Source organism: Salvelinus fontinalis, chromosome 27, assembly GCF_029448725.1.
Source record: "Salvelinus fontinalis isolate EN_2023a chromosome 27, ASM2944872v1, whole genome shotgun sequence".
Taxonomy (NCBI): Eukaryota; Metazoa; Chordata; class Actinopteri; order Salmoniformes; family Salmonidae; genus Salvelinus; species Salvelinus fontinalis.
The window spans coordinates 3,436,024-3,461,850 of NC_074691.1; the positions used below are offsets into that span (position 1 = coordinate 3,436,024).

Sequence of the window (25,827 nt, forward strand, 5' to 3'; positions counted from 1 at the left end):
TGTGACCCTGGATAGGAGAGGAGGATGATCAGAGAAGAGGAGAGGAGGAGAAGAGGCAGAGGAATCCTTTTGTTATTCTGTGTGGAACTCGGCATGTCCCCTGTCTGTGCTCTGTGTGCTCTGTGTGCTCTGTGTGCTCTGTGTGCTCTGTGTGCTCTGTGTGTGTGTGTGTGTGTGTGTGTGTGTGTGTGTGTGTGTGTGTGTGTGTGTGTGTGTGTGTGTGTGTGTGTGTGTGTGTGTGTGTGTGTGTTTGTGTCAAATCAAATCAAACGTTATTTGTCACATGTGCCGAATACAGCATGTGTAGACCTTACCTTGAAATGCTTACTTATAAGACCTTAACCAACAGTGCAGTTCAAGAAGAGTTAAGAAAAATATTTACCAAATAAACGTAACACAATAACATAACAACAACGAGGCTATATACAGGGGGGTACCGGTACCGAGTCAGTGTGCGGGGATACAGGTTATTTGAGGTAAGTTAGACATGTATGTAGGGGTGAAGTGACTATGCATAGATAATAAACAGCGAGTAGCAGCAGTGTACAAAACAAATGGAGGGGGGGGGGGGGGGGGGGGTTCAATGTAAATAGTCCGGTAGCCATTTGATTGATTGTTCAGCGGTCTTATGGCTTGGGGGTAAAAGCTGTTAAGGAGCCTTTTGGTCCTAGACTTGGCGCTCTGGTGCCATTTGCCATGCGTTAGCAGAGAAAACAATCTATAACTTGGGTGACTGGAGTCATTGACAATTTTATGGGCTTTCCTCTGACACCGCCTATTATATAGGTCCTGGATGGCAGGAAGCTTGGTCCCAGTGATGTACTGGGCCGTACGCACTACCCTCTGTAGCGCCGTAAGGTCAGATGCTAAGCAATTGCCATACCAGGCGGTGATGCAACCGGTCAGGATGCTCTCGATGGTGCAGCTGTAGAACCTTTTGAGGATCTGGGGACCCATGCCAAATCTTTTCAGTCTCCTGAGGGGGAAAAGGTTTTGTCATGCCCTCTCCACGACTGTCATGGTGTGTTTGGACCATGATAGTTCGTTGGTGATGTGGACACCAAGGAAATTGAAACTCTCGACCCGCTCAACTACAGCCCCATTGATGTTATTGGGGGCCTGTTCGGCTCGGATTTTTCTGTAGTCCACAATCAGCTCCTTTGTTTTGCTCACATTGAGGGAGAGGTTGTTGTCCTGGTACCACACTGCAAGTTCTCTGACCTCCTCCCTATAGGCTGTCTCATCATTATCGGTGATCAGGCATAACACTGTTTTGTCGTCAGCAAACTTAATGATGGTGTTGGAGTCATGTTTGGCCACGCAGTCTTGGGTGAACAGGGAGTACAGGAGGGGACTAAGTACACACCCCTGAGGGGCCCCAGTGTTGAGGATCAGCATTTCAGACGTGTTGTTACCTACCCTTACCACCTGGGGGCAGCCCGTCAGGAAGTCCAGGATCCAGCTGCAGAGGGAGGTGTTTAGTCCCAGGGTCCTTAGCTTAATGATGAGCTTTGTGGGCACTATGGTGTTGAATGCTGAGCTGTAGTCAATGAACAGCATTTTCACATAGGTGTTAATTTTGTCCAGGTGGGAAAGGGTAGTGTGGAGTGCGATTGAGAGGACGTCATCTGTGGATCTGTTGGGGCGGTATGCAAATTGGAGTGTGTCTAGGGTTTCCAGGATGCTGCTGTTGATGTGAGCCATGACCAGACCTTCAAAGCACTTCACGGCTACAGATGTGAGTGCTATAGGGCGGTAGGCATTTAGGCATTTTACCGTCGCTTCCTTGGGCTCAGGGACTATGGTGGCCTGCTTGAAACATGTAGGTATTACAGACTCGGTCAGGGAGAGGTTGAAAATATCAGTGAAGACCCTTGCCAGTTGGTCCGCGCATGCTTTGAGTAGACGTCCTGGGAGTCCGTCTGGCCCCGCGGCTTTGTGAATGTTGACCTGTTTAAAGGTCTTGCTCACATCGGCTACCAAGAGCATTATCACACAGTCATCCAGAACAGCTGGTGCTCCCATACATTCTTCAGTGTTGCTTGCCTCGAAGCGAGTATAAAAGGCATTTAGCTTGTCTGGCAGGCTCGTGTCACTGGTCAGTTTGCGTCACTGGGTTTCCCTTTGTAGTCTGTAATAGTTTTCAAGCCCTGTCACATCCAACGAGCGTCAGAGCCGGTGTAGTGGGATTCAATCTTAATCCTGTATTGACTCTTTGCCTGTTTGATGGTTCGTCTGAGGGCATAGCATGATTTCTTATTAGCGTCCGGATTAGTCTCCCACTCCTTGAAAGCGGCAGCTCTAGCCTTTAGCTCGATGCAGATGTTGCCTGTAATCCATGGTTTCTGGTTGGAATATGTACGTACGGTCACTGTGGGGACATCGTCGTCGATTAAAAAAAAGAAAAGAAGACACATCCCTCGTATTACTCGACGTAGCTTCTTCTCTGTTCTGCCAGTGCATAGAATATCCCGCCAGCTCTATATGACCCATGTCGTCATTCAGCCACGACTTGGTGAAACATAAAATAATACAGTTTCTAATGTTCTGTTGGTTGGATAATTGTAATCATAGGTCAATATTTTACAAACATGTAGAAGGCAGCCCGATCTGTGTCCTCTTTTCCTCCATCTTTTCTTCACACCAATGACCGGGATTTGGGCCTGTTCCTTGGAAAGCAGTATATCCTTCTCGTCGGACTCGTTAAAGGAAAAAACTTCTTCCAGTTTGTGGTGAGTAGTCGCTGTTCTGATGTCCAGAAGTTTCGGTCATAAGAGACGGTAGCAGCAACATTATGTACAAAATAAGTTTAAAATCATTTACAAACAACGCAAAAAAACGAACAAAATAGCACAGTTGGTTAGGATCATGTAAAACGTCAGGAATCCTCTTTGGCGCCATCTTAACTTTGTGTGTGTGTGTGTGTGCGGTGACCTTACGCTCCCGTGTTGGACACTTCTCTCCTGTAGTAATCAGTGTGCAGAACAAGACCCAGAGAAATGCAGGTTCGGAACGCAGAACGAAAGGTCACACAGAGAAACCTCACGCACACAGCACACAATCGGGTCCTTTCACACACACAGTTTCACACTGTCAACACAATGTCACATAACACACCGCACTACAGGGGACAAGGTGCGGCGCGCGGTCTCTGGCGTTTACAAGTAGACAGAGCTCATTGACATTCCGGACAATCAGGCGGCCAGATGGGGCCGAGGAAGTCCAGAGAAATGATTCCCGTGTGGAGTGTATAAGGAGCAGCTGTAAAGAAAAGGCTAGATTATACACATCCCAAATGGCATCCTATTCCCTCTCCAGTGCACTACTTTTGAACAGCTCTGGTCAAAAGTTGTGCACTATTTAGGGAATAGGGTACAGTTTGGAATGCATCCACGTACCAAACTGGTTTTTAAATAAATAGTCCATAAATGGCCTGCAATTCATCATCTTTGTGGAATTTTTTTTTCTTTATACAGAGAACCATAAACGCTTAGCAAAGTAATTCTGATTACAGTTCACAATGTATGCTAATCAGGGATGTAGTGGTAAACACAAAGGTTGGTAAATGTTCAACAACATTAATCCAAACAACACTAACTTGGTGTAATAGGTGCATAAATGTTTTTTTATTTTTTACATGCATTTACCCTCCGTTACTTCCCTGATCCTATTCATGGAAGCAAACAGCATAGCCTAGTATATATCAATGTCAAACATCAGTTACTACTAGGAATTTATTCTGAAACAATGAGCAGGACATTAAACCTGGGCTGTGTTCCAATGTCTGTACTACCATACCACTTAGAGTACATTCATTCTAGAGGTAGGATGGAGATTGGAACAAAGCCCTGATGGTTTTTTTTCAAATCCCCAGCCCCATGGGTGTCTATAGCTCTCTGTATTGTTGATGTTGTGTTGGTGATGATTGCCACTATCGCATTTTACTTCTTGAGAATACAGGGGGTGCTGTTTGGCATTAGCATAATTGCCTCTACAGACTAAACTGCCTCTTATTCAATTATTGCTGTTACTATATGCATATAACCATATAGCATTGGATAGAAAACAAGCTATGGTTTCTAAAACCGTTCCAATTGAGTCTCTGAGTCAAACACAGGTCATTTCACAGCACTTTCCCTGAGCCAGAAAAAGATTGCAAGATGTGTATGCTCGCTTCAAAGCTCTGCCTATATATGGTCACGCAACCTATGACCCGAATGACACTTCCTTCTTCTTCCTCTGGGTGTCTGGAAGACGTCAGAGGAGAAATTTTTTGTTTATCTTGTACTGACGTGAAATAAGATCTATTTCTTTAGCGTGACCGACAACTTCCGGTTTCTGAGATGCGCGTTTTCAGAGGTGGCATTGTCTTTTGTTATGCTGACGTTACGGATGAAAACTATCTCCGTGTCGAAGTTTGTTTGATACATGTGACCATATCACCGTAATGTATGTTTTTTCAATATAGTTTAATCAGATTATTAGAATTTTTTCGGGAGTTTTGCCGTGTTCCGTTCTTTGAGTTTTTTAACTTTGGACATGGACCGTGCCAGTCGACCAGTACCCAGGCTAAATGAAGAGGGGAAGTTGCCATTGTGAATGGATTGAACGACTCATCAGGACTAAGGACACCTTGATCAACATTCTGATGAAAGACCAGCAATAGTAAGACCCAATTTACGATGTTATTTCATATATCTGTCGTGCATGTGAACTGGTCGCGCGCGTCCAGCTGGTTTTGGCTGGCCTGGTTATGCTAATTAGCTAGTTATGCTAATTTCGCTATAAAACATTTAAAAAATCTGAAATATTGTTTGGATTCACCAGATGTTGGGCTTTCAATGTCTGTACGCTGTGTATTTTTTCTGAAATGTTTTAAGACAAGTAATTAGTTATATAACGTTGGTCTCTGTAATTGTTCTAGCTGCATCAGCACTATATCAGATTGCAGCTGCAATGTAGAACTGTGATTTATACCTGAAAAATGCACATTTAAAAAAAAAAAACTATGCTATACCATAAATATGTTATCAGACTGTCATCTTAAGAATTTTTTTGTTGGTTAGTGGCTATCAATATCTTAGTTTAGCCGAATTGGTGATAGCACCTGATGGAGTAAGAAACTGTTGGAGTAAGAAAATGGTGTCATTTTGCTAACGTGTTTAGCTAATAGATTTACATATTGTGTCTTCCCTGTAAAACATTTAAAAAATCTGAAATGGTGGTTTTATTCACAAGATCTGTGTCTTTCATTGGGTGTCTTGGACTTGTGATTTAATGATATTTAGATGCTACTATTTAATTGTGACGCTATGCTAGCGATGCTAATCAGTGTGGGGGGTGTGGGGGGTGCTCCCGGATCCGGGTTAGGTACTCTGTAGAGGTTTTAAGGTAAGACCCATGTGCAGACAGTGTTGAAATAACAAAAGTTTATTATTTAAACAGGGGCAGGCAAAAGGACAGGTCAAGGGCAGGCAGAGGTCAGTAATCCAGATAGGTGGGGCAAAGGTACAGGACAGCAGGCAGGGTCAGGTCAGGCAGAGGTCAGTAATCCAGATAGGTGGGGCAAAGGTACAGGACAGCAGGCAGGGTCAGGTCAGGCAGAGGTCAGTAATCCAGATAGGTGGGGCAAAGGTACAGGACAGCAGGCAGGGTCAGGTCAGGCAGAGGTCAGTAATCCAGATAGGTGGGGCAAAGGTACAGGACAGCAGGCAGGGTCAGGTCAGGCAGAGGTCAGTAATCCAGATAGGTGGGGCAAAGGTACAGGACAGCAGGCAGGGTCAGGTCAGGCAGAGGTCAGTAATCCAGATAGGTGGGGCAAAGGTACAGGACAGCAGGCAGGGTCAGGTCAGGCAGAGGTCAGTAATCCAGATAGGTGGGGCAAAGGTACAGGACAGCAGGCAGGGTCAGGTCAGGCAGAGGTCAGTAATCCAGATAGGTGGGGCAAAGATACAGGACGGCAGGCAGGCTCAAGATCAGGGCAGGCAGGCAGGAATGGTCAAAACCGGGAAACAAGAAAACAGGAACTATAGCGAAGACAGGAGCAAGGGGAAAAACGCTGGTAGGCTTGACGAACAAAACAAACTGGCAACAGACAAACAGAGAACACCGGTATAAATACACAGGGGTTATTGGGGAAGATGGGCGACACCTGGAGGGGGGTGGAGACAATCACAAAGACAGGTGAAACAGATCAGGGTGTAACAGTCACCCTATTCGCAACTGCCATAATAATTAAATATAATAAATATGATCCGGGTGCTCTGCTCTTCCCTCCACTCCTCTAGCACAAACTCAATCAGGTTCTGATGCTTAATGCTAACCCAATTGCCAACTGCTAATGTGACTCCACTCTCACTTAAGATAATAAATTAGGAATATCCCTAGTCGCCCTTAGGGGGCAGAGAAGCAAGGAGGGAGAGAGGGAGGGAGGCAGTGCTGGGGAGGAAAAGGGGAGAGGGTGAGTCAGGCAATGGAGGGGGAAGAGGATTAGACATGCACAAGGAAGTCTATGGATGGAAAAAGGTATATTGGCTGAATTGGGGAGGGGTGATGGGGTCTCAAACCACCAGGGGGGAATCAGAAAGGATCCTCCAGTCGATAAATCTCAATGAGCTCCAAAGATGATCAGGGATGGGGACGTTATCTCCAGTGACAATGTTATTCCACTCCATCGATTGGGCCTCTCACAACAAACTGAAAGCATTTGAATACATCAATACGTTGGGGGAAAGGGTAAATGATTTGTGTTTGGTCTCGGGAGGAGCGAGGGACCCAAAGGGCATAGTAGAGGATCATAGGAGCTTCTATTGTTTTGGTCGCCTTACAATAACACGATTTTCACATCCTGTTTTTGTCTGCTTAGGGAAGCTCGAACGTTGTCTGTTTTTTAATGTAAAGGTATTGTGTGTGTTCTATTGGACAGAGGAGAGATTGTCGATGGGGTGTGTATCAAAAAGCAGTAGGACAGATTTGAACCCATGCCGACACCGACGGATGTGTAGGCACTAACCACTAGACCATCCTGGCCATGAATGTTCATTTGTTTGACTGATCTTAGTGTCTGTGTGCTCTCTCCACCACAGGTTCAGCCCGTACGAGTGGTACAACCCCCATCCGTGCAATCCAGACTCGGACGTGGTGGAAAACAATTTTACGTTGCTCAATAGTTTCTGGTTCGGCATCGGGGCTCTCATGCAGCAAGGTAGTTGCCTCAGCCTGCTGGTGCTGTGGCTATCTCCGTGTCCCACTCTCTATGGGGTCCAAGGTTTTAGGCCAGGCTCCGGGCGACACAGGGGCCTCTGGGTGTGTGCTGCATGGTGGAAAAGTTATGAACTATCTATATAGGGCTTAGAAAGGGTTTATGAAGGCACCATTTAACCTTAAAAGTTGTAGTTGGGTTAAAAGTGGGAACAAGAATAATGTTGCTACCTCGTTTTCTGATCGAAATGAATGTACAGAGGAAGCTGGAGAGGAAAATATACTGAACAAAAATATAAACGCGACATGTAATGTGTTGGTCCCATGTTTCATGAGCAGAAATAAAATATCCCAGAAATTTTCCATACGCACAAAAGCTTATTTCTCGCAAATTTTGTGCTGAAATTTGTTTATATCCCTGTTGGTGAGCATTTCTCCTATCCCAAGAAAATCCTTCCACCTGACAGGTATGGCATATCAAGAAGCTTAAACAGCATGATCATTACACAGGTGCACCTTGTGCTAGTGACAAATAAAAGGCCACTTTAAAATGTGCAGTATTGCTACACAGCAAAATGCCACATATATCTCAAGTTTTGTGGAAGCGTGCAATTGGCATGCTGACTGCAAGAATGTCCACCACAGCTGTTGCCAGAGAATGTAATGTTAATTTCTCTACCATAAGCTGCCTCCAACATTGTATAAGCGAATTTGTCAGTACATCCAACCGCCCTCACAACTGCAGACCACATGTAACCACACCAGCCCAGGACCTCCACATCCGGCTTCTTCACCTGCGGGATCTTCTGAGACCATCCACCCGGACATCTGATGAATCTGTGGGTGTGCAAAACTGAAGAATTTCTGCACAAACTTTCAGAAACCGTCTCAGGGAAGTTAATCTGTGTGCTTGTCATCCTCACCATGGTCTTGATTGCAGTTCAGCGTTGTAACCGACTTCAGTGGGAAAATGCTCACCTTCGATGACCACTGGCACGCTGGAGAAGTGTGCTCTTCACGGATGAATCCCGAGTTCAACTGTACTGGGCAGAGGACAGGGCGTCTTGTGAGCGAGTGATGTGCTGATGTCAACATTGTGGAGAGTGCCCCATGGTAGCAGTGGGGTTATGGTATGGGCAGGCATAAGCTACGGACAATGAACACAATTGCATTTTATCGATGGCAATTTGAATGCACGGAGATGTCGTGACGAGGTCCTGAGGCTCATTGTCGTGCCATTCATCGACCGCCATCACCTCATGTTTCAGCATGATAATGTACGACCCCATGTCGCAAGGATCTGTACACAATTCCTGGAAGCTGAAAATGTCCCAGTTATTTCCGGGCCTGCAGACTCAGCAGACATTTCACCCATTGAGCACGTTTGGGTTGCCCTGGATCGCTGTGTATAACAGCGTGTTCAAGTTCCCGCCAATATCCAGCAACTTCGCACAGCCATTGAAGAGGAGGGGGACAACATTCCACAGGCCACAATCAACAGCCTGATCAACTCTATCGGAAGGAGATGTGTCACGCTGCATTAGTCAAATGGTGCTCACAGCAGATACTGACTGGTTTTCTGATCCACGGCCTTGCCTTTTTTTTAAAGATATCTTAGACAAACATATTCATATTGGTATTCCCAGTAATGTAAAATGCATAGATTAGGGACTGATGAATTTATTTCAATTAACTGATTTCCTTATCTGAACTTTAACTCAGTCAAATCATTAACATTTTGGCATGTTGCATTTATATAATTGCTCAGTGTATATTATTTCAAATTATTATTATTTTCATATTTTGTGCTAAGTTTTTGTTACAGTGAAGGTGTCTCCTTTAGTGTTATTGCAACTGAATTAACATAAAAGTTATAGGCCTTATTGGAGTAGCTACTGCAACAGCTATTTACATTTAGATTGGGTCCTCTATTCTTGAAAGATAATTGCAGAGAAATTGAGTTACTATACAGTTGAAGACAGACGTTTACATACACTTAGGCTGGAGTCATTAAAACTTGTTTTTCAACCACTCCACAAATTTCTTGTTAATTAACAAACGATAGTTTTGGCAAGTCGGGTAGGACATCTACTTTGTTCATGCCACAAGTAATTTTTCCAACAATTGCTTACAGACAGATTATTTCACTTCTAATTCACTGTATCACCATTCCAGTGGGTCAGAAGTTTACATACACTAAGTTAACCTGTCTAGGCTGAGGGTGCCGCTAGCGGCACTCCCCCCCCACCCCCACTGAAAAGGCAGAGCCGCGAAATTCAAAAAAAATATTTTTTTTAAATATTTAACTTTCACACATTAAAGTCCAATACAGCTAATGAAAGACACAGATCTTGTGAATCCAGCCAACATGTCCGATTTTTAAAATGTTTTACAGGGAAGACACAATATGTAAAGATGTAAATCTATTACCTAAAAACACATTAGCATAATCCACCATCTTTTATTTGTCCACCAACACCAGTAGCTATCACCAATTCGGCTAAACTAAGATATTTATAGCCCCTAACCAAGAAAAAAACTCATCAGATGACAGTCTGATAACATATTTATGGTATGGGATAGGTTTTGTTAGAAAAATTTGCATATTTCAGGTAGATGGCATAGGTTACAATTGCACCCACCGTCACAAATGGACTAGAATAACTACATTGAGCAACGTGTTTACCTACTTACTAATCATCAAACATTTCGTAAAAATACACAGCATACACTAATCGAAAGACACAGATCCTGTGAATACAGACAATATTTCAGATTTTCTAAGTGTCTTACAGCGAAAAAAACACAATAAATCGTTATATTAGCATAGCACATAGCACATAGCAGCCCAGCATTGATTCTAGCCAAAGTGAGCGATAACGTCAACATCGCCAAAATATATTAATTTTTTCACTAACCTTCTCAGAATTCTTCAGATGACACTCCTGTAACATCATATTACACAATCCATATAGAGTTTGATCGAAAATGTGCATATTTAGCCACCAAAATCATGGTTAGACAATGTGAAATGTAGCCCAGCTGGTGAGAAAATGTCCGTGCGCCATATTAGACAGTGATCTACTCTTATACATAAATACTCATAAACGTGACTAAAAAATATAGGGTGGACAGGGATTGATAGACAATTTAATTCTTAATACAATCGCGGAATTACATTTTTTAAATTATCCTTACTTTTCAATAAAGTTTGCGCCAAGCGAAGCTACGTCAAAAAACATGGCGTCCTAAGCCACTAACATTTTTCGACAGAAACACGATTTATCATAATAAAAATGTCCTACTTTGAGCTGTTCCTCCATCAGTATCTTGGGCAAAGGATCCTTTCTTGGGTCTAATCGTCTTTTGGTGGAAAGCTGTCCTCTTGCCATGTGGAAATGCCAACTGCGTTTGGGATGAACTGGAAGCGTGCCCAGCAATTCACAGCGTTTCAGAAATAAATGTCCCAAAATCGCACTAAACGGATATAAATTGCTATAAAACGCTTTAAATTAACTACCTTATGATGTTTTTAACTCCTAGAACGAGTAGAAACATGACCAGAGTAATATTACTCCCTCCACTAATGCTTGGAACAAGTGCGGGTCGATGTCCTCCAGGCGCATGACGCAGCAAGAAAAGAGTTCCTAGCTACAGGGTTTTTTAATTTGTAGTGCCTGTGAACGCGCAATCGACCCATTCAAATCGTCATCACGTAAAGGCATCCAGGGGAAGACGTAAGCAGTGTCCGTATACTCATAGCAATAACTGTGGCCTTTTAACTGACTCCAGATCAGGGGCCAACATTTCTGAAATCTGACTCCATGTCAGGGAAATTGCTGTAGAATGGGTTCTGTTCCACTTAGAGACAAAATTTCAACTCCTATAGAAACTATAGACTGTTTTCTATCCAATAATAATAATAATATGCATATTGTACGATCAAGAATTTTGTGGGAAGCCGTTTCAAAAATTACACGATTAGCATAAATAGTGACAACAGCGCCCCCAGCCTCAACAGGTTAACTGTGCCTTTAAACAGCTTGGAAAATTCCAGAAAATGATTTCATGGCTTTAGAAGCTTCTGATAGGCTAATTGACATCATTTGAGTCAATTGGAGGTGTACCTGTGGATGTATTTCAAGGCCTACCTTCGAACTCAGTGCATCTTTGCTTGACATCATGGGAAAATCTAAATAAATCAGCCAAGACCTCAGAAAAACAATTGGAGACCTCCACAAGTCTGGTTCATCTTTGGGAGCAATTTCCAAATACCTGAAGGTACCACGTTTATCTGTACAACAATAGTATGCAAGTATAAACACCATGGGACCACGCAGCCATCATACTGCTCAGGAAGGAGATGCGTTCTGTCTCCTAGAGATGAATGTACTTTGGTGCGAAAAGTGCAAATCAGTCCCAGAATAACAGCAAAGGCCCTTGTGAAGATGCTGCAGGAAAAAGGTACAAAGTTATCTATATCCACAGTAAAACGAGTCCTATATCAACATAACCTGAAAGGCCGCTCAGCATGGAAGAAGCCACTGTTCCAAACCCGCCATAAAAAAAGCCAGATTACGCTTTGCGACTGCACATGGGGACAAAGATCGCACTTTTTGGAGAAATGTTCTCTGGTCTGATGAAGAAAAAAAATCTGTTTGGCCATAATGACCATTGTTATGTTTGCCGGAAAAAGGGGGATGCTTGCAAGCCGAAGAACACCATCCCAACCGTGAAACACGGGGGTGGCAGCATCATGTTGTGGGGGTGCTTTGCTGCAGGAGGGACTGGTGCACTTCACAAAATAGATGGCTTCATGAGGTAGGAAAATTATGTGGATATATTATAGCAACATCTCAAGACATCAGTCAGGAAGTTAAAGCTTGGCCGTAAATGGGTCTTCCAAATGGACAATGACTCCAAGCACACTTCCAAAGTTGTGGAAAAACATATTAAGGACAACAAAGTCAAGGTATTGGAGTTACCGTCACAAAGCCCTGACCTCAATCCAATAGAACATTTGTGGGCAGAACTGAAAAACCGTGTGCGAGCAAGGAGGCCTACAAACCTGACTCCGTTACACCAGCTCTGTCAGGAGGAATGGGCAAAAATTCACCCAACGTATTGTGAGAAGCTTGTGGAAGGCTACCCGAAATGTTTGGCCCAATTGAAACAATTTAAATGCAATGCTACCAAATACTAATTGAGTGTATGTAAACTTCTGACCCACTGGGAATGTGATGAAAGAAATAAAAGCTGAAATAAATCATTCTCTACTATTATTCTGACATTTGTGATCCTAACTGACCTAAAACAGGGATTTTTACTAGGATTAAATGTCAATAATTGTGAAAAACTGAGTTTAAATGTATTTGGCTAAGGTGTATGTAAACTTCCGACTTCAACTGTATATAGATTAAATGGGGTTGCATTGCAATCCTCCCCCCAGTATAAAACAATTATAAAGTTGGTAAGGGTCTCAGTGTAACAGATACCCTTTTCATATGACTGAGCAGAGTCTGTGCTGGCCTGGTTACGCCTCCACCATAGTTGCTGGAACCATGCTGAAAAGGACAAAGTGAAAGGAAAATATCAAAACATGTTTGGGTGAGCATGACAGTGTGAAAAGGAGAATGACGAACCAGTGAACTAGCCTTTAGGTATAACTTATCTCTTACCAACTAGCCATGCTGCACTTATTCAACAAGAACAGCTTTGTGTCAGGTGCCACTACCCAGAGTCCTCTCCCATTGCCCGCAACAAATCAGTGCCCATAGAGTAGTGGGACATGGGGTCAGGATGTGAGGGTACCTTGGGTACATGACAGTCAGACCCAACCAGGTTGTCAGTTTCCACTAAAGTTTTTATTGTGAAATGTAAACGTGTAACTTTAAAGAAGTGATTTGTGTCGACGGACGGTAAGTTAATTGAGTATACCTTTAGGACCAGTTTCCTGGACCCAGATAAATCCTATTTTAAGGACTCAAACGCTCTGTCAATGGATATTCACCATTCAACATGCTTTTTAGTTCAGGAGTAGGCTTAATCTGGGTCTGTGAAACCATCCCCCTACTGTCCAACTCCCATTACATAATGGGAGCGATTTAAGTACAACACATAGCAACCTTTCTTACTAATCGACGGACAGTCCCAGTGGCCTTGATTCAAGTCCCACTCAGACTACTCCGGATGATCCACAGAGCACAATATAACCCCTCACTAAGTCCTTTGTGGATGCTGCCTATGTAGACATCTTCTCCATACACCCTTGCTGTAACCTCTCGAATTCTATCTGTCTCCACTCCCTACACCCCTATCCTCCACTCCGTACCCAGGCTCAGAACTCATGCCTAAGGCCCTGTCCACCCGGATCGTGGGGGGCATCTGGTGGTTCTTCACCCTCATTATCATCTCCTCCTACACGGCCAACCTGGCTGCCTTCCTCACCGTGGAGCGCATGGAGTCACCCATCGACTCGGCCGATGACCTGGCCAAACAGACCAAGATCCTGTACGGAGTGGTGGAGGACGGATCTACCATGACCTTTTTCAAGGTAGCTAGCTTACCATTGGGCTCACTGCGATAAGTGGTCTTCTGCGGTGTTGTGGTTGTGGGTATCACTCAAATAGCGATCTGCTGTGGGGAAAGACGGCAAGAAAATGTAATAAACGCCTCAGTTCAAGGTACTAGAGAAGCATTGGCCATGTATAATCTCCACCGGGCACAGCCAAAAGAGGACTGGCTACCCCTCTGAGCCTGGTTTCTTCCTAGGTTCCTGCCTTTCTAGGGAGTATTTCCTAGCCACCGTGCTTCTACATCTGCATTGCTTGCTCTTTTGGGTTTTAGGCTGAGTTTCTGTATAAGCACTTTGTGACATCTGCTGATGTAAAAATTGCTTTATAAACCAATTGTATTGATTGATTGACACTGGAAAGGCCAGTGCTATATGAACCAAATCAATTCTTATTAGAAGGGGTGGATCCCATTAATCTTCCTTTTCTTCCTCCGGTGGTTTGACAGAAGACGAAGATCTCCACTTACGACAAGATGTGGGAGTTCATGAACAGCCGGCGAACGTCTGTGATTGTGAAAAACATAGACACGGGCATCCAGCGCGTGCTCACCTCCGACTACGCTTTCCTCATGGAGTCCACAACCATTGAGTTTGTCACCCAGCGCAACTGCAACCTTACCCAGATAGGGGGCCTCATCGACTCCAAGGCCTACGGAGTGGGAACACCCATGGGTAACGCATATTGTCCTTATAGTCTATAATAGTCAGTATCGTCTATATCGCACACATCGCTTTTATCACCTATACCGCTTATATTGTCCACACCGTTCATATCTCCTATATCACCCATAACTCCTATATTGCCGATGTTGCCCATATCACCCACATCGCCCATCACCCATGTCACGTTCTACCTGTCAATGACCATGTATATCAGGGCAAGCAGATAAAGGTTGGAGTTTGGAGGGTTGAGACGGATGTAATGTACTGTATGCATACTTGAAAGGGTAGAAAAATGAAGCGTTATGAGTTTGGGAGGTAAGGGTTAAAGAGAAGGGTAAATGGACAATAATATTGATAGGAATTCTACACAGAATCTAGTATTTCCCCACACATTAAGACAATTGTACAGATTGACATTTGAAAATACCATGCCTGACATAGATAGCTACTGGATCACAAATCAATTTTTCTCTCTGACATTTCAGCTAGTATGTGTAAACACTGTTCCACTTGACGCACACAGTGCATCATAATACACCAGACATACCCAGCCTTTTGTGTTGGGGCAACATTTCTGCCTGGCATATAAAGAGTATGTACCACAGAGAAGGTTCTGGGTCCGTATATATTGGAGCATCTCAGAGTATTATTGCTGATCTAAGATCAGTTTTAACTTTTGGAAAGTAATGAACAAGATGACATGGAAAGGGGGTACCAAATTCTAGATCAGCACTCCGACTCTGTTTAAACGTACGGACCATAATGTACAGTGCCTTCGGAAAGTATTCAGACCCCTTGACTTTTTCCACATTTTGTTACGTTACCGCCTTATTCTAAAATTGATTAAATGTATTGTGTTCATGATGAGGCCGCAGAGACCACTGCTACCCCTGGGGTTCGATCCCAGGCTGTGTCACAGCCAGCCCTGACTGGGAGCCGCATAGGGCGATGCACAATTGGCCCAGCGCCATCTGGGTTAGGGGAGGGTTTGGCCAGAGGGCTTTCCTTGGCTCGAACGCGCTCTATCGACTCCTTGTGGCGGGCCGGGTGCCTGCAAGCTGTCGTCAGTCAAAGATTTTTCTTTCGACACATTGGTGCGGCTATCTTCCAGGTTAAGCGAGCATTATATTATGAAGCAGCGTGGCTTGGTGCGTCATGTTTTGGAGGACACGTATCTCGACCTTCGCCTCTCCCGAGCCCGTAGCGGAGTTACAGCGATGAGAAGAATTGGGTAAAATTACAAAAGGATCATTTAAAAAAGGAATTCCATCACACACATTGCTAAATTATCTCCTATTGCATGCCTGATGTGACGTGTTTATTCTTCTATATATCTATCAATACAAGTGAAATATTAGCTTTTTTTAAGTGAAATATTAGCTTTTGTCTGAAGACAGGAAATTCAAAATCTCATTTGACCTAACAAGGCTTTCATCTTTAGCAGTTTGAACTACTGCTAGACTACTGTAGCTTTTCTGATCTACTGTACTTCAACAGATGTACTCACATTAGATGGGTTGATTAGGATTCAAACCCTCTCTCAAACAGCCTAACGCATGCTTTTAGAGTAGCTTTACCCCGATAATGTACTTGTAACGTAAACATATTTCAATCCCATTCCACTCATTTAAACATTATGGGGAGGTTTTCCCAGACATAGATTAAGCCTAGTTCTGGACAAAAAAATCAAGATCAATGGAAAATCTAAATGATTTAGGGTCCAAGGTAATCTGTGTCTGCAAAACCACTCCTTAACCCTACATTTGACCAAGCCTAATACATAAGCCTACTGAGACAAGGTAGTTGACAGCATTTGTACGTGCAGTATTTTGAAGCTATACATGGTTTATGTTCCTGTTATAAACAATGGAGTAATGCAACCTTATATTTGGGGTTATGTTAGGGTAAGACAGTTGCGCTATGCACTTGGGACATTTATAAGTTATATTATTTAAAGGGTAAATTTGTAATTGCTTAATATATATTTTTTCTTTAAAATTATTTACACACACCCATTGATTCTTTAAAGAATATAACTTGTATAATAAATGCCTCATGAGCTTAGTCCGATTGTCATATCCCATCAGAACCCCAAAATATATGCTTGTTCTATTCAATTGTTTGTAAACAATGTAATCAGAAACCAACACTGTTTAGCCTCGGAATAGGGTTAAAATGTTCATTTTGTATCCACAGAGCTATCGATGAATTTGAGAGTGGTTAGATTATTATTATTATTTTGCGTTTTACCAAAACAGTGGTGGGGTGTTGGCTTTATTGTTGTTTGAACTGCAGATTTACCCTTTAAGAACCAATGGGTATATCAAGCTTAGGAATGTTGAACAGAATCCCAGATGGCAGATTGCGTGTGTCTTACATTAAAAAAAAAACATGTTTACATTACCAAGTACACTAATGGTGTAAACCTACTCTAAGAGTATGTATTAGGCTGGTTGAGAGAAGGTTGTCCTAATCAATCCTAATCAACCCATCCAATGTGAGTCCATCTGTTGTTGAAGTAAAGCTACAGTACTCAAGCAGTAGTCAAGCTGCTTATAATAAAAGCCTTGTTAGTGCATAGTTTAAATTAGCTCTTGAATTGCCTGTCTTTATCTCGACTTCAAACAAAAGCTGATATTTCACTTAAAAACATCGTTTTTTTGTATTCAATCGCAGGGTTTTTCCCCAGAAGGTCTGATAATAGTCCTGCCACCAAACATTATTACTATGCATTATAACTATTTTAAATTGCAGTGGCGTAAAATACTGAAGTAAAAATACTTCATATCAAACTTTATTTGTCACGTGCGCCGAATACAACTGTAACGGTTTTCGTCGTCTGAAGAAGAGTAGTCGGACCAAAGCGCAGCGTGGTAAGTGTTCATGTTTTTTATTTACACTGAACACTAAACAAAATAACAAGAGAACAAAATGAAACCGAAACAGTCCTGTAAGGTGCAAAACACTAAACAGAAAATAACTACCCACAAAAACCATGTGGGAAAAAGCTACCTAAGTATGGTTCCCAATCAGAGACAACGACAGACAGATGTCTCTGATTGAGAACCACACCCGGCCAAAACAAAGAAATACAAAACATAGAAAAAAGAACATAGAATGCCCACCCAAATCACACCCTGACCAAACCAAAATAGAGACATAAAAGCTCTCTACGGTCAGGGCGTGACAACAACAGGTGTAGACCTTACAGTGAAATGCTTACTTACAAGCCCTTAACCAACAGTGCTGTTTTTAAGTAAAAAAAATCGGTATTAGGTAACAATAGATAAGTAAAGAAATGTAAAAAAAAACTGTAAAAATGACATTGAAAATAACAGTAGCGAGGCTGTATACAGGTGGTAACGGTACAGTCAATGTGCGGGTGCACCAGTTAGTCGGACTATTTGAGGTAATATGTACATGTACGATTAGTAAGGCTTCCCGCTAGTGGGACAACTTCCGGTGAAACTGGAGGGTGCGCAATTCAAATAAATAATAATTTAAAAAATTATGAATATTTAACATTTATGTACAAGTGTCTTATATCGGTTAAAAGCTTAAATTATTGTTAATCTAACTGCAGTGTCCGATTTACAGTAGGCTTTACAGCGAAAGCATGTCATGCGATTGTTTGAGGACGGCGCCCCACATCAAAATATTTTTCCACCGGCACAGGTTTCATAAATTCACAAATAACGATTAAATATTCACTTACTTTTTGAAAATCTTCCTCTGATTTGTCATCCAAAGGGTCTCAGCTACAACATGTAGTGTCATTTCGTTAGATAAAGTCCTTTATATCCCAAAAAGTCTCTTTAGTTGGCGCCATCGATTTGAGTAATCCACTCGTTCAACATGCAGAGAAAGGAATCCAAAAAGCTGCCGCTAAACTTTGTTGAAACAAGTCAAAATACGGTTATATTTAATCCTCAGATACCTTAAAATGTAATTAAACTATAATATTTCATACGGAAAGAAGTATGCTCAATAGGAAAACGATATTAGCAGGAGCGTGTCCTCTTTGTCGCGCGAGCATACACACATTTCCAAGTCTGTGTCTCTGTACTAAAACTCTGTACTAAAACTCACAAAGACTACTGACACCCAGAGGAAGCCATAGTAATTGCATACTGGGAGCTAGATTTAATTTTTTACCTATACGTTTCATTGGAAGAGCATGGGCTCTCAAAAAAAACATCAGGTTGGTTTTTCTTTTGAAATTCTCCTACCATATCTATTGTGTTATAGTCTCTTACATTATTTTAACATTTCTACAAACTTTTTTCTTTCCAATGGTACCAATTATATGCATATCCTAGCTTCAGGGCCTGAGCAACAGGCAGTTTGCTTTGGGCACGTCAGTCAGGCAGAAATTGAGAAAAATAATAACTCCGGTACCTATTGCCATGCGGTAGCACAGAGAACAGTCTATGACTGGGGTGGCTGGAGTCTTTGAACATTTTTAGGGCCTTCCTCTGACATCGCCTGGTATAGAGGTCCTGGATGGCAGGAAGCTTGGCCCCAGTGATGTACTGGGCCGTACGCACTACCTTCTGTATTTCCTTTGCTGTTGGAGGCTGAGCAGTTGCCGTACCAGGCAGTGACGCTCTCGATGGTGCAGCTGTAGAACCTTTTGAGGACCTGAGGACCCATGCCAAATCTTTTTAGTTTCCTGAGAGGGAACAGGCTTTGTCGTGCCCTCTTCACGACTGTCTTGGTGTGTTTGTACCATTCTAGTTTGTTGGTGATGTGAACACCAAGGAACTTGAAGCTCTCAACCTGCTCCAATACAGCCCCGTCGATGAGAATGGGGGCGTGCTCAGTCCTCTTTTTCCTGTAGTCCACAATCATATCCTTTGTCCTGATTAAGTTGAGGGATAGGTTGTTATTCTGGCACCACCCAGCCAGGTCTCTGACCTCCTCCCTATAGGCTGTCTCACCGCGGTCAGTGATCAGGCCTACCACTGTTGTGTCTGCAAACTTAATGATGGTGTTGGAGTCATGCCTGACCATGCAGTCGTGGGTGAACAGGGAGTACAGGAGGAGACTGAGCACTCACCCATGAGGGGCCCCAGTGTTAAGGATCAGCGTGGCAGATGTGTTGTTACCTACCCATACCACCTGGTGGCGGCCCGTCAGGAATTCCAGGATCCAGTTGCAGAGGGAGGTGTTTAGTCCCAGGATCCTTAGCTTAGTGATGAGCTTTGAGGGCACGATGGTGTTGAACGCTGAGCTGTAGTCAGTGAATAGCATCTTCACATAGGTGTTCCTTTTGTTCAGGTGGGAAATAGAGATAGCATCATCTGTGGATCTGTTTGAGCGGTATGCAAATTGGAGTGGGTCTTGGGTTTCTGGGATAATGGTGTTAATGTGAGTCATGAGCAGCCTTTCAAAGCATTTCATGGCTAAGGACGTGAGTGTTACGGGTCTGTAGTAGTTTAGGCAGGTTACCATAGTGTTCTTGCCGATGTAGTACGACTCAATCTTAGTCCTGTATTGGCACTTTGCTTGTTTGATGTATTGGCACTTTGCTTGTTTGATGGTTCATCTGTGGGCGTAGTGGGATTTCTTATAAGCGTCCGGGTTAGAGTCCCGCTCCTTGAAGGCGGCAGCTCAACCCTTTAGCTCAGTGCCGGATGTTGCCTCTAATCCAGGGCTACTGGTTGGCTGTATGTACGTGCAGTCACTGTGGGAACGACGTCATCAATGCACTTATTGATGAAGCCAGTGACTGATATTCCGGTCTGTGCTAGCAAAACAGTCCTGTAGTTTAGCATCTGCGTCATCTGACCACTTCTTTATTGGCCGTGTCACTGGTGCATCCTGCATTCGTTTTTGCTTGTAAGCAGGAATCAAGAGGATGGAATTATGGTCAGATTTGCCAAATGAGGGGCGAGGGAGAGCTTTATATGCATCTCTGTGTGTGGTGTAAAGGTGGTCTAAAGTATTTTTCCTCTTGTTGCACATTTAACATTCTGATAGAAATTAGGTAAGACTGATTTCAGTTTTCCTGCATTAAAGTCTAGTGCCGTCTCTGGGTGGGCGTTTTCCTGTTTGCTTATTTCCTTATACAGCTGACTGAGTGCGGTCTTAGTGCCAGCATCCGTCTGTGGTGATAAATAAACAGCCACGAAAAATATAAATGAAACTCTCTTGGCAAATAGTGTGGTCTACAGCTTATCATAAGATACTCCACTTCAGGCGAGAAAAATCTAGAGACTTCCTTAGATTTCGTGTACCAGCTGTTGTTTACAAATATACACAGACCGCCCCCCCTCGTCTTACCGGAGTGTGCTGTTCTATCTAGCCGGTGCAGCGTATATCCCGCCAGCTGAATGTTATCCATGTCGTCATTCAGCCACGATTCGGTGAAACATAAGATATTACAGTTTTTAATGTCCTGTTGGTAGGATATTCGTGATCGTACCTCGTCTAATTTATAGTCCAATGATTGTACTTTGGCAAGTAATATTGATGGTAAAAGCAGATTTCCCACTCGCCATCGGCAGATTCTTACAAGGCACCCCGCCCTGTGTCCTCTATAGCTGCTTTACTTTCTCCTGCCAATGACGGGGATATTGGCCTTGTCGGGTGTCTGAGGTACATCCTGTGCGTCCTGCTTGCTGAAGAAAACATCTTTGTCTAATCCGAGGTGAGTGATTGCTGTCCTGATATCCAGAAGCTATTTTTTGCCGTGGCAGAAACATTATGTACAAAATAAGTTACAAATAACGAGAAAAAACACACAATAGCACAATTGGTTAGGTGCCCGTAAAACGTCTGCCATTTCTTCCATCGCCATCTACTTATTTTTTTATTTTTTTAAGTATCTGTACTTTACTTTACCATTTATATTTTTGACAATTTGGAAAATGGTCCAATTCACACACTTATCAAGAGAACATCCCTGGTCATCCCTATTACATTTCATCTGGCGGACTCACCAAACACACATGCTTCATTTGTAAATGATGTCTGAGTGTTGGAGTGTGCCCCTGGCTATACAAAAATTTAAAAAACAAGAATAGTGCCATCTGGTTTGCTTAACATAAGGAATTAGATTTTTTTAATACTTTTACTTTTGATATTTAAGTATATTTTACCAATTACATTTACTTTTGATACTTAAGTATATTTCAAACCAAATACTTTTAGACTTTTATTCAAGTAGTATTTTACTGGGTGACTTTCACTTTTACTTGAGTCATTTTCTTTTAATGTATCTTTACTTTTAAGTATGTCAATTGGGTACTTTTTCCACCTCTGCGAAATAGCATAAAACAATATGGCTGTCAATGGTTGGTTTTCTAAATAGTACAGACATTTAACAGTTTAAGCTACAGACACTAGACCAACTGTAAAAAGGTCTTACAATTACATAGCTAGTTAATGCCTACATTTACATAAAAGGAATATATTTACCAGAGTACCTACTTCCACCAAGAAAGATTTTCTCAATATTGCGTCTGGCCGAACAACATCATCTACCTGGATATTTGGATCCCCATGAGCTTTTGCAGAAACAGCAGCTACTCGTCCTGGGGTCCACAAACAAAATCAATACAAACAACAAAACACTGATACACTGATAGACAAGGACCGTCACACTAATTGAAAATACAACGATATACAAACTATACAACCAAAAAATACACCACCTGCGGGCCGGCAGTTGGCGAACCCTGATATACGGTCAAGTTGGTTCAGACAGTATGACGGGGAGAGGTAAGTGAGGCCAAATGTAAGATTAGAGCCATTATGATAGATGTGTGGCAGAAGAGGTGGGAGAGCAATCCTAAGGGCTGGCATTTATACGCCCTCCAAAGAAATGTTGGTGGACCAAGATTCAAAGGTTAGATTAGGAAGGAAGAGGTGGTGTTTGCTCGGTTGCGCCATTGACATCTGGTTTGCAAGCATGTAAGTGGTTTGTGTACGGAGGGTATGGTTGACGAAACAGTAAAGCATGTATTGATGTATTGTTGTAAGTACCAGTATGTGGAAGAGAGGGAAAGTCTGATATGTAGTGTTATTGAGGTTGGACGGGGGTTTGGAAGGGATTTGTGGGCAGGTTTGTTAGAAGTTAGTAGGTCTTTTTTAGTAGTGCAGGGTAAAGTAGGAGAGTTTAGTTTTTCTTAATGTTTGTTTGTTTGTTTATTCGTGTAGTCTGTAAGCTGTGGTTGACTACATACAGCTGAAGTCGGAAGTTTACATACACTTAGGTTGAAGTCATTAAAACTTATTTTTCAACCACTCCACAAATTTCTTGTTAACAAACTATAGTTTTGGCAAGTCGGGTAGGACATCTACTTTGTTCATGCCACAAGTAATTTTTCCAACAGTTGTTTACAGACACATTATTTCACTTATAATTCACTTTGTCACAATTCCAGTGGGTCAGACGTTTACATACACTAAGTTGACTGTGCCTTTAATAAACAGCTTGGAAAATTCCCAAAAATTATGTCATGGTTTTAGAAGCTTCTGATAGGCTAATTGACATAATTTGAGTCAATTGGAGGTGTACCTGCAGATGTATTTCAAGGCCTACCTTCAAACTCAGTGACTCTTTGCTTGACATCATGGGAAAATCAAAAGAAATCAGCCAGGAACTCAGAAAAACAATTGTAGACCTCCACAAGTCTGGTTCATCCTTGGGAGCAATTTCCAAATGCCTGAAGGTACCACGTTCATCTGTACAAACAATAGTACGCAAGTATAAACACCATGGGACCACGCAGCTGTCAAAACGCTCAGGAAGGAGACGCGTTCTGTCTCCTAGAGATGAACGTACTTTGGTGCGAAAAGTGAAAATCAACCCCAGAACAACAGCAAAGGACCTTGTGAAGATGCTGCAGGAAAGAGGTACGAAAGTATCTATATCCACAGTAAAACGAGTCCTATATCGACATAACCTGAAAAGCCGCTCAGCAAGGAAGAAGCCACTGTTCCAAAACCATAAAAAAGCAAGACTACGGTTTGCAATTGCAGATGGGGCCAAAGATTGTACTTTTTGGAGAAATGTCCTCTGGTCTGATGAAACAAAATTAGAACTGTTTGCCATAATGTTATCTTTGGAGGAAAAAGAGGGATGCTTGCAAGCCGAAGAACACCATCCCAACCGTGAAGCACGGGGGTGGCAGCATAATGTTGTGGGGGTGCTTTTCTGAAGGAGGGACTGGTGCACTTCACAAAATAGATGGCATCATGCGGCAGGAAAATGATGTGGATATATTCAAGCAGCATCTCAGGACATCAGTCAGGAAGTTAAAGCTTGGTCGTAAATGGGTCTTCCAAATGGACAATGACCCCAAGCATACTTCCAATGTTGTGGCAAAATGGCCTAAGGACAACAAAGTCAAGGTATTGGAGTGGCCATCATAAAGCCCTGACCTCAATCCCATAGAAAATTTGTGGGCAGAACTGAAAAAGCGTGTGCGAGCAAGGAGACCTACAAACCTGACTCAGTTACACCTGCTCTGTCAGGAGGAATGGGCCAAAATTCACCCAACCTATTGTGGGAAGCTTGTGGAAGGCTACCCGAAATGTTTGACCCAAGTTAAACAATTTAAAGGCAATGCTACCAAATACTAATTGAATGTATGTAAACTTCTGACCCACTGGGAATGTGATGAAAGAAATAAAAGCTGAAATAAATCAATCATTCTCTCTACTCTTATTCTGACATTTCACATTCTTAAAATAAAGTGGTGATCCTAACTGACCTAAAACAGGGATTCTTTTACTAGGATTAAATGTCAGGAATTGTGAAAAACGTAGTTTAAATGTATTTGTCTAAGGTGTATGTAAACTTCTGACTTCAACTGTACATTAGCATAGGCTATGCTGCAGCAAATGTAGGTCTACCTTTCACAATTACAACGATGAGATCATAGGTCCACAAACTGAGATGGGCTGTCGGTCCCCACCCTGCGCGTTGATGATTCATCATGTAGTGACCAGAGAGGAGGCCGTAGAGAATCTACATTTAGACATTGCATATAATTTAGCAGTTCCATTTCACGTCATGCTGTTCATGTAAAGAATTTATTATAATTTACCGGTTTCTCACAATTACTTATCCCGGAGAAAGGGAGAGGTTTTGGGTTGTAAATCTCGGTAACTGGGTTCCCGCCATTCAGCCCTATTCCTCACCTCGCCTCTCCCAGGCTACCGTATGTGGACATAATCCAACTCTGTGAACACATTGACTATACTTCAATGGATGTTTGTTACGTGTACCTGTTTGCTTTCTTTGCCGAACACAAGCGTGTAGGTTAGATATGAGAGCATTGCTTGGTTTAAAAAAAAGTTTCAATGATGCTACCTTTTACAAACAAAGTAATTGTGACACCATTTATGTTTTTCAGGTGATTCTCTAGAGGACTATACCTCGGAATGTAATTAGTTTAAACAGGTGTGTTAGCTGGGTTAGTGGAAAAAGTGTGACACCAATCAGGCCCCCGAGGGCTGGAGTGCCACGTTGAGGATGACCAGATCGATATGGAACCAACAGACTCGACACAAGATCCAGCTTGATCTGATACAGGGCTCTCCTGGAGAGTAACCGTCTTGTAGGTTTTGTCCAACCCTTATCTAGTGTACCTGATTCTAATTGGTTGATAAGCTATAGGAGTGTAACTCTCCAGCAGATCTGAACATCCACCTAGTCCCCACACCCTTTTCTCGTGTAACCTCGCTCCCTCTACTATAGCTGTCTTTGGTGATTGGGACTGAGAGGGGTGTAAACACAGACAGCTTGCAGCTACCACATTTAAGAATGTGATTCATTCACCATTACATCGTCATTTAAAATAGTGAATAATATTTGTTTAATGTTCTTGTTTGTTTGTGCTAAGGAGGTCCAGTAGGTAAAAAATATGAACGGTACTGATGACTGTATTACAAACATCTTGGTATGGTTGACTTGTATTGTAATACTTTCTGTTGCTGGTCTCATCACCTGTTGCTTGCATTTCAATAGCTAAGCTATTTATGAATTACACACAGGGGCACCTCGTTCCTTTTAGGGGACCTTAGCAAGATTTGGTTGTGGGCCCTCCACCTACATTTTACATTTGTCATTTAGCAGACGCTCTTATCCAGAGTGACATACATGGGCAGTTAAGTCCCTTGCTCTTGCTCAAGGGCACATCAACAGATTATTCACCTAGTGGGCTCAGGGATTTAGGGAAATGGGAGACAAAGGGCTGTGAGAAATAGGTTTAATCCGAGACACATGAAAAGTGGGATGTATACGGAGGGTACGGGGCAACAGAAGAAGAACAGCAGAGGACCTAAGAATCTTCGAGATGGGGAAAGGGCCGATAAAACGGGGGGATAGTTTGCAGGAGTCTACCCGTAGGGGCAGATCCCAAGTGGACAGCCATACC

General features: G+C 42.7%; 1 pseudogene; it reads left to right on the plus strand.

The window, feature by feature from the left end:
- Positions 1-25,827, plus strand: part of LOC129824876 (glutamate receptor ionotropic, kainate 2-like) — a 185,209-nt pseudogene that overhangs the window by 147,526 nt on the left and 11,856 nt on the right.